Source organism: Dermacentor variabilis, chromosome 11 (genome assembly GCF_050947875.1).
Source record: "Dermacentor variabilis isolate Ectoservices chromosome 11, ASM5094787v1, whole genome shotgun sequence".
NCBI classification, from domain to species: domain Eukaryota; kingdom Metazoa; phylum Arthropoda; class Arachnida; order Ixodida; family Ixodidae; genus Dermacentor; species Dermacentor variabilis.
The window spans coordinates 27,326,543-27,334,725 of NC_134578.1; the positions used below are offsets into that span (position 1 = coordinate 27,326,543).

The following is an 8,183-nucleotide window of genomic DNA, read 5'->3' on the forward strand; positions in this document are numbered from 1 at the left end:
ATGCCGTGCTGCTGTCGTCCTCAGGGCGCGCCCTTTCACGCAAAAAAAAAGAAGCGCTTGAGCTAGCCGCATCGACCAAGCCGCACACAGCCGCTCCTACACAGGTTACGGGCATCCAACGTAGCCGATCCTACAGCGATGCCCTGCGTGGCCACAGCGACCAACCATCTGCAGCTGAGGCGCCTCACGGTTCAGAAACCGCACCGAGCAGCTACCCAAAAGACGCGCTCATAGCCGCACTCGCTGCGGCTCCCCACGCCTTGCTGGATGAATGCCACAACATCGACGGCAACGTGCGCCAAATGTGTGTCGCGGCTCTCGTCGCACAAGAAGCTTTGCTTCAACACAAGTAAGTGTGGCTTGAGTCCCACACGTGCCGAGGCCGTCGCCTGTGCAGATCGCCGAGAGCCAAGCCACCGTACGCGTCCGAGGCGTCTCGGTGCTGTTGGTGCTGTTGACTCCTTCCTTTCATTCCCCCTCCCTCTTGTGCAGCATGGTCCTCTACTGAGAGACAGTAGCCCCGTTTACATGAATACGACAGAAGCGTATCGTATTAACTTTCAAGCGTATCGCATCTCATGTAAACGATGTAATTCGCTAGGAAGACGTATCGCATTCAATACGCCAAACAGGGGTAGTTTGAGATGGAGAATGCGCATTTCAGCGGCGCATGTAAACAGAAGCGTATCGCATCAGGAATTATGGGAAAGCATTCGCTGCGGGATTACAACCGGCCAACCAACCAGCGCCGCGGCCGCTGCCGCACTGCGAGACATCAAAGCAAAATGGCGGCTGAAGGAGCAGGTGCGTCGCACGGTCTTGTTGCTCGCGAGGAAGCGTCAACTCGCGTTTCCTTTACACGCGAGGAAACATCATCCTTTTTAGCTATAGTTAGTGAGATGAATATAAGTTAATTGTTGGATTCCCGGCGTCAGCGAAATCAGGCACACTTTCAAAAAATACAAGCCGAGATGGCCGCGCTCGGCTACCATTGGTCTTGGCAGCAACTGCGGACTCACTGGAAGAACCTGAAGTCCAGATACAATAAGGTATGTTTCCAATTTTAGTTGTTCCCCTTCTCGGCCTGTGCCATAGTGTTGGTTGCTTAGAACACCTTTCTCTTTCTTTTGACATGCCCTAGGAGCTGCTAGAGCAAAGCAAGAGCGGCGCGGGAAAATCCACTTGGCAGTGGTTTTCTGAAATGAATGCTCTACTCGCACATCGTCCTATGAGCCAAGCGCTGCATTACGGTATCGACAGTAACGAGCCGGATGAAAGTGAAGACTCCCGAGCCGGTAAGCGAATACAGCATAACACTCGCGTACTTTGCGGACTGCGCAAAAGCAACGACGTATATGGGTACGAAGCGAGTAAAACTTCGCGTGAACGTTGCGTACAAACGGCAGCTCGCAGCTGTGAAGAGGCGCGGCCAGAAGGTGCGAGAACACAAACCGCAGGGGGCAAGCGTTATGTAGACAAGCTTCCCGCGAATAAGATTAAGAACTGCGATTGCAACCGAAGATATCGATATCCCTATGTGTACCGCTCGATGCTGTCCGCTGCAGATCCCACTGCGGTGGGCATCTGGTGAATTCACGAACTTCTTTTCCTATCGTTGTAGGCTCGCGTTTAGGAGTATGGTCTTTACAAAAGAATATGTGGTCATTTGCATGCCTGGCGTTTGTCACTTTGTTGGAAAACCCTAGCTCTGTTTGCGCCAGTGAAATAAAATGTGCCACTGCGGACATGTTCACCATAACTGGAGACGCAAGCACATTGAATGTAATGGTGCCTTTGCAGGTAATACCTAATATGTATTTGTTCCGCCTTCTTTTTGTAATTAAACGTGAAAACTAGCAGAAGACTCTGCGCAATGTGCACTTACTTATAAGGCTGTTCGTATTTATTTTATTCGCAGACACGTGTGCAAGTGAAGCTGATGACGTCGAAACGCTCCGAAGTACACAGTCCTGTAAGTCACTGGTTCCTTTCTGTCTAATCACATACGCCCGTTAAGAAACCTTTGAAATTATGGGGTTTTACGTGCCAAAGCACTTTCTGATTATGAGGCACACCGTAGTGGCGGACACCGAAAATTTCGACGTGGGGTTCTTAACGAGGACCTAAATCTAAGTACACAGGTGTTCTTGCATTTTGCCCCCATCGAAATGCGGCCGCCATGGCCGGGATACGATCCCGCGACCTTGTGCTTAGCAGCCCAACACCGTAGCCACTAAGCAACCACGGCGGGTTTTAAGAAACCTTTTTCGTGCTCACCTGGCCAAGAAATGAAGAACGCTGGAAACATTCTGTGAACGTTAACTTGGGCAATGCGACTGTGCTGTGCATAAAAAACGTTTGCTAAGAAATATATACAATTTTGGGTAAATTAGCACTACAATCCGAGGTCACAAGATCTGCGATGCTGAAATTGCAGAATATTAGGGAAAACCAAAGTGCTCCTTTTCTTCGCAAGCAAGTCTTAAAATTTGCATGACGTGACAAAGCGAAAAGAACAAAAGGTTCTGTACTGGAATAGGTTTCTTATGACAAAGTTAAACTATTCAACTGCTTGTGTTTGCGTGCAGCCCCAGAAGCCAGCTGTTCACAGCCACCAAGGAAGCGCTCCAGATACAGCAAGCACTCGGAGCTGCGTGAACTGTTCGCTGATCAGCAAAGCAGAAGTGCTGAGCTCTTAAGACAGCACACAGACATGATATTTCAACAGCAGCGGCAGCTTTTACAGGAGGAGCGGAATAACATGAATCAACTCATGGCAAACATTACAACTTCCTTCCTTCAAGGCACTCAAGCCCTTTTGTCACAAGTGTTCAGCCAACAGATGCAAATGACAGGCCACCAGCCAGCAGTGTTCAGCTTTCCTGCACAAGGACCTTTTGTCACAACGGGGGTGGCCTCCAACATCACAAGCTTCCAACCATGTCACCCGTCAAACTCGACGCAAGACATGCCAGCGCAACCGAACTTTTCTGGCTCAACCACATCGAGGTCGCCTCACTCATAAGCGACTCATATAAGTGTGTTTCATTGAGTGCTATAAACAGCTGGTGCTGTCTGATGTTCCTTTAAAAAATTGCTCACAGGCACTGTAGCACTCTAGTCACTTACGTTGTTTTTTCTGTGGGTCTGTGGTGCTGTCTCACTCACATTTTGTTTTGCTCGACCCTTACTAACTTTTTTTTTCGCGTTTTATCTTAGAGATCTGTGGTGTCTAGCCATTGGTTATTTTTTGCTCTGGGTCGGCTCATTTGTAGGTGGCTCATATTCAGTGTGCTATGCTAAGTGCTGGAAACAGCTGGTGCTGTCCGACATTCTTTGTACTCTAGTCACTCTTGCTATTTTTCGCTGTAGGTCATTTTATTGCATTGCCTGCATTTCTTACTATTTCATCAGATATGAAAAGGTGGGTTGTCTAGCCCGTCTGGTTATTTTTTGCTGCCTGCCAGTCAGTTTATGTGGTACCTACATTTTTTGTATTTTATCTATTTTATCGCAGGTAAGAGAGCTGTGTTGTCTACTCACTCCTTTGTTTTGCTGGACCAAATACATTGCCTGCATTTTTTTTGGTACTATCTCAGATAACAAAAGCTATGTTGTCTAGCCTCTGGTGACATTTTGCCTACATGCAGTGCCTATATTTTTTGTATTTTGTGATAGAGCTGTGGTGGCTAGCCACAGGTTTTTTTCTGTGTGACACTGTCAAGTGCCTACATCATTTATGACTTTTATGACTCCTATTATAGTCAAGAGAACCTGTGATGTCTAGCCAGTCTGGCAATTTTTTGTTGTGAAGGACACTTTATACAGTGCCTGTATATTTTCTGTACATTTTATCACGGATAAAAGGTGCTGTGGTGCCTAGTCACTCTAGGTATTTTTGCAGCGGGTCGCACTCAATTGTGGCCACATTTTATTGTGGATGTCCTCTCACAGTTAAGCAAAATTTATTTTTTGTCACGTGTAACAAACATGTTTACCAATTGTAGTACACAAAGACAGTGTTTCCACTACTCCTGCATTTACTGTTTAAATTTTTTATATATATTACATGAAAGTATTGGCCACTTCCATTGCTTAATGAGAAGCAATGCTGCCTTGTTACTGTTGTGTACAAATTGTAAGCTGAATTTAGCAGACAAGATGGTGCTTCCAGTTCTTAATAAACATTTTATTTTCACACTTTGTTGCATTTTATCTGGGATATGTTGAAGGTGGAATGAACACCTTGAGCTTAGGAACTTCTGTTCCTCACAACCACCTTATAATTTGAACACATAACATGTGATCTCCAAACAGGTTGCAAGTTTATGAATGAGTAACTGCTTCTCACTTTTATAGGCGTATTGCAGTTCGTCATCTAAGACAGGGCCAGTGTACTTCTGCTTCGGTACATGTTAAAAATGTGTTAACAATTACCATGTTAACTTCGTGACCTTTATTAACGTTCTACCATGAAGCAGAGCGCAAAGGAAATTCTTCTGCCATGTACTGCTTCAAAAAGTCTCTCATAGCATAGACGGCATTCCGGTCCTGAGGACTGTTAGACGGCTGCACATAGATGTTTTGCTCCGTATCTTGAACAGCTGACAGCCACGCATCTGCGATGCTTTCCCGCCTTTGTTCACAGAAATTTTGCAGTATACACGTTGCTTCTATTACCGTTGGCATAAACTTATAGCTGGTATCTGCGCGTTTTAAAAGTATGCGCCATCGTCCCTTTAGCCGCCCAAATGCGTGCTCCACTACATTGCGCCCTGAACTATGGTAAACGTTAAATGACTCCTGTTCCTTAGAGAGTGCCCCTGTATAGCCTTTTAAAATCCATGGCAAACATGGGTACGCAGGGTCGCCAAGCAGCATAAATGGTATCTGGAAGCCGCGCAAGGTTCTTTCTCCCTGTGGCAGCAAGTCGTTGCTCCTCCGGTACAAGTTGGACAGCTTGAGCACTGTGGCATCATGTGCTGATCCAGGCACGTTGCAAGTGATGCTGCGAAACCTGAAAAATTAGGCATCATTTAGATCATGCTTTTTTTTGCAGAGGAGGTTTTAAGATATGCCAGGCTTTGTGCTGTTATCTAATCTCACTAACATGGGGAAGTGTTCAGCTATGCATGAGAAAAAGTAAGGCAAGAATGCACCATATGAAAGACGCAACAGTTGCACAACTTTGTACAGAAATCACTGAGTAAATAACGCACTTAGTGTAGCAGGAGTCCTTAGCTGTAAATTAACTGAAGATGCAAGTCCTGGTCATCCACAGCAGCTTTCATGGTATAAAAGCATATTTATAGTAAACAATGTAGTCAAGCCCTTTCTTCAGAACATGGGTGCAGTGACTTGCACACAAATGTGAGCTAAATGGCATCTTGCTGCAATACTCTTAGCATTTTATGTTGGCTTTGAGCTGAACTATGAATAACTACAGCACTGGAAACCTATATTTTGTTGTCTAGGTGTCTTAGGTTTAGAAAGCATAGCTAAAACACACTTACAGGCCTCTGTCATCCACTACGGCTTGTACATTGTACGATGTCCAGCCCTTCCTGTTTACGAAGTCTCTGTAGCCTTTCTTCGGGGCAGTTATTGGAATGTGAGTCCCATCAATCGCCCCGAAAACTTGAGGCAAGTGGCACCTGAGCTCAAAGTTTCTGGCTATTGTTGTGGCTTCTTGTGCTGATGGTAGCATTATGAATGTCTTCAAGTAATACTTGGTAAGTGCACGACAGAACATGTAAAAGCACTTTTTTACAGTACTTTTGTGCACGCCAAATTGGTTTGCAACATTCCTGTACTCGCAGCAACTAGCTAGCTTGTACAATGCAATGGCCACTCTCTTTTCCAGGGGCAAGGGAGCTCTCACCCAGCCAGATTTGGGTGACATATAATCTCCCATGAGAGAGACAAGCTCATAAAATGAAGCCCGGCTCATGCGGAAATTTTCCCTCCAGTCGCTGTCCGTGAATTCTTCTAAGACGATGCGACACCACCATACATCACATCTTGTTTTTGCCCAGAAAGACCGCTTGCGCCGCTCTTTTGATAAACGATCTGTAAAATAATGCACGAATAAATTAGCGGGAACACTGCAAGCATTTCTACATATTTCTACCTAAAACATGCAGTATTCTCCACAGGGAACTACAGTGGATTGTTACTTCATATTCAATTTTTTGTTAACCACAGCCACAGCTTGTGGGACATATAAAAGCGCGCACAGAAAGCTAACGTTTCCTTACAATTTCTTAGTAGTGAAACGTGTTAACGAAACATCATGTCCTACAAAATGCGGCTAGTACTTGGCAAAGAAAATAATGCCATGTTGCAATAAATGCGGTTCACATAGATGGAGGAGCAATGCCAGTAGATTATTAACAAAACTGCGGTTTTCACAGCACCGTAGACGTGTGACAAAGTTTTTTTTTTTAACAATATAACGCTCGCTTTCTTTTCAGTGCATCAAATCGATCATGGTACGTGCAGATTACAAAAGAATCATATTTCCAACTCATGATGTTATAAGTCGTTTCTTTTCTTTTTTTAAAGAACACGCAATTCGCGTAAACAAGGGTGGGCCACATAATTAGGACGTTTTTCTTACCTTGCATCAGCGCCAATCCGCTGAGAGTCGACGCCGTTGTGGCACTGGCGCCAAGTTGCAAAGCTTGAGTGTGCAGCAGCCGTATTTGTCGGCAACGCTCTTGGTAGCGGATAAGTGCTAATGCAAACCAAACTACATGCAAATTCATCCACGCAGACAAGAGAAGCAGGACGTGCAGATGCAGAGACGCACTGAAGCACATAGCTCACTCGGTGCGTATGGTATCGCTTTCGGATTGTTCGCGCGGGACAGCGGAAGCATGCTTACCGGAAGTAGTGGGGCTCATTTTCAAATGTGACACTAGACGGCGCTAGCTTGCCAGCCAGAGAGATGCGCATACATGTAAACGGAGGTGCATCAGCGGAATGCGATACGGCAAGATAATACGATACGCTTCTACCGTATTCATGTAAACGCGGCTAGTTACTGCGCTGCAGTTTACCCCAATTTTTCCTCCACAAAAATCTCCTTCGGCGAGAAAGGAGGGAGGGGGCATTATTCTCCGAGGGCAGCTGCTTACTGCGAGGCCGTGCGGGCAGCGTTTCTTGAAAGCGATATACGGCGTGGCCAAAGTGCGCGCCCGCGCGGCCCTCATCTTCAAAGCGATCTGCGGTTTTCGCAGAGTGCGCGTAGTGCGGGTGGCTTCGTATGCGCTGCGTGTTCGAGGTTCCGTTTGCTCTCAAGCGAGAGATGCACGAAGGTCAATTCGCTTGCTGCTTTTGCCGTCATTCCACGCTCCAGATTCTTGACAGCGAGTTTCACCGGTCATTGAGCGAGATGTGTTCATGTTTAGCTGTGCGCACGTGACGCCATGGTTGTTAACTTAGTCAGTAAGTGAATGTCTACAAATTTATACAGCTGATAAAATTACTATCCTTACTTCGTATAGCTATCTAATAACTTGCAATCGCAATCGATGCGTAGCCTTTCGAGCGAAACTGCGACCTTCCTTTCATTCTGCGATATTTCATTTCATTCTCTTTTCATTCCCTCCTCCCGAAAGAGTAGGTAAGCGTTGTGCCCCTCTCGGTGGCAGTTGTCAGCTTCCTCTCTCCCTGTTTTCTTTGTGTGCTTGTATGTTTCGATATCCAATAATAATAATAATTCCGTGGCAGTCAAAGAAACGCGATGAATTTGCTCTAGCAATTCATCTTTTGGTTTGGGTCTTCTCTCTTTTTAGATCTACTCCTTGCTCTTCGACTTCAGCTCGTTCTTGTATTTGTAAATATATGTTGTATTGCCGGAGATGACCTTCTGCAAGAATTTAGCGATGTGCCTTGAGGATTTTAAATGATGCTACATTATTTTTATCACAAAGTTTGCTCAGGAGTCGACAGTTTATATGTCCTCTCAACGGAAGCTTGTGCCTTTTCCAACGTTTGGTATATTTCTGCACAATTCTTACCTAGTTTCACAAGTCATTTGGTCTTGATCGCTCGCTCCTTCTGTCCGTCGATCTTTATTTCGGTGAAAACTAAAAATTGGTTGAACGAAAATGTTGCTAGCGAACGAAGGATTAAGGACTGGAGGCAATTTACAAAGTATTTTTACAAAGTGTAATGCG

At 45.5% G+C, this 8,183-nt stretch overlaps 1 long non-coding RNA gene and 1 pseudogene across 1 annotated transcript; one reads left to right on the forward strand and one right to left on the reverse strand.

Annotated features, from left to right (window-relative positions):
• The first annotated feature begins 528 nt into the window (after positions 1–528).
• LOC142564965 (uncharacterized) lies at positions 529–4,200 on the forward strand (annotated as a pseudogene).
• LOC142564966 (uncharacterized) lies at positions 3,911–5,670 on the reverse strand. Its single transcript, XR_012824719.1, has 2 exons — positions 5,514–5,670; positions 3,911–5,017 (listed from the first exon to the last, which is right to left on the reverse strand). It is a non-coding gene; the product is annotated as an uncharacterized LOC142564966 (long non-coding RNA).
• Positions 5,671–8,183: the final 2,513 nt, after the last annotated feature.